A 1,731-nucleotide genomic window follows, 5' to 3' on the forward strand; every position below is an offset into this window, starting at 1 on the left:
TTTGAGACAGTTGTTTTTGACCAGCTCTAAGCGTCATTTATCATAGCGTAACATAATTTAATCATGTTAACACACTCTTATCACAACAGCAAATATCCTGCAAACATTACAAATCCAACCCATCACATGGAGATGTAGTTGCTCAGGTTCCCAGCCATTGTTATCATGGTTTTAACTATTGCTTTGCTGCGTTATGGAACAAGTTCTCCTTTTGTACATCTCCTTTTATCTCATAACAGAGAACGAGCAGCATTGGTGTCAGCTGATTTTCATATTAATATTTCATGCCTCCCTCCCTGTTAACTTCCCAACCGCCCCTGTGATAATACATTGGGGACCCTTGCTGATTTACTGATGTTAGCAAGGGCTGGCTGTTGGCAATAAACTTGCCCAACTGACTTGGTGCGCCCATATAAGCAGCCTTGTTCATTAACATGCATTAGTGGGAATCTACCCGTATCCTTAAGCAGTTAAGAACATCAAATACAAGGTAAAGAAATTTTACTGGGGCAACTTTTTCAATTATTATTTAAACAGAGCCATTCACCCCAGTCATAAGTTTTCTGTCATGAGCCCTGGGTTTCCTGCATTCAAAACATCTTCTTAAGACAAGGTATCACAGTCTAAAAAACAGCCTTCAGTTAAAAAACTGGGAAGCCTCAGGGCTTGCTGGCATTTAAAGGTGCACAAAAATATTAACCATGATCCCACCTGCCTGTTGACCGTGCCACCACCTGAGACTCAGTCGGAGGGAACAACAGCATAGCTGGAAATGTGGTAGAGAAGTGAATATGAGTGCAACAAGTCAATGCAGTGACCAGGACGAGTGGCAAGCCTCCCAAAAGCAGCATTCTGAAAAACTGCAGAGGGAAGGTACTGAAGTGCTGTGCTGCTGGAAGCGTAGGGAAGCTTCAGAGGAGAAAAGGAGAGGAGAAGCTTTATACTTCAAGAGTTAAAACAAATAGGAGAGGACAAAAGAACAGTTTGAAAAGGCACAAGATTCTTGATTCATATCTCTGTGTAAATGGGGTATTTCTGTCTGGAGAGTAAAACAAAAAGGAAAAAGTTCTGGACTTACTAAAGTCATTCCCATGTGAGAGCATTCAGAGATGAGAATGGAAAAAATCCTCTCCTTGCAGATACATCCATGGTCTGTTCAGATTTCCCTGAAGCTGTTGAAGAACTTCCTTGAAAAAGCTGAAGGTTACCTTCTCCAACCATTTGCCTTTGGTAAGAGGGGGAGCAAATAGTGACTCTGACCATGACTCCCTCAAAAAGAAGTGTGCAGTTCTCCCATTGCTCCAAATGCCTGAGGCATGCCAAGCAAAGGGCCCCACGCTCATCATCTGAGGCTGTGCTTCAAATGGCATCACTCAGTCACTGGCAAGTCATCTAGCTCAAAGCCTGGGAGTTAATTCTTGTGGGAACTGAATGGCAGTATATGGAAAGTTGTCCTGAGCTGCTACAATACCAAGAGACATAGTTTAAACAAACACAAAGTGAGTTAGAAAATCTATTTGGAGAAGATAAGATCTGAAGAAGGAAAAATCTCAAATTTAGAACTGTGCCACCAAATGCCATCTAAAATAACAGAAGTTTATTCATAAATTTGTCAGATATTCTTAATATGAGAAAGCAAGAAAGTGAGAAGGACAGAGAGGGAGAATGAAAGAGAAGAAAGAGAGAGAGAAAGAGGGAAAGAAGGAAAGAGGGAAAGAAAGAGGGAAAGCG

This window comes from Eurypyga helias, unplaced genomic scaffold (genome assembly GCF_000690775.1).
Source record: "Eurypyga helias isolate BGI_N326 unplaced genomic scaffold, ASM69077v1 scaffold39282, whole genome shotgun sequence".
Taxonomy (NCBI): Eukaryota; Metazoa; Chordata; class Aves; order Eurypygiformes; family Eurypygidae; genus Eurypyga; species Eurypyga helias.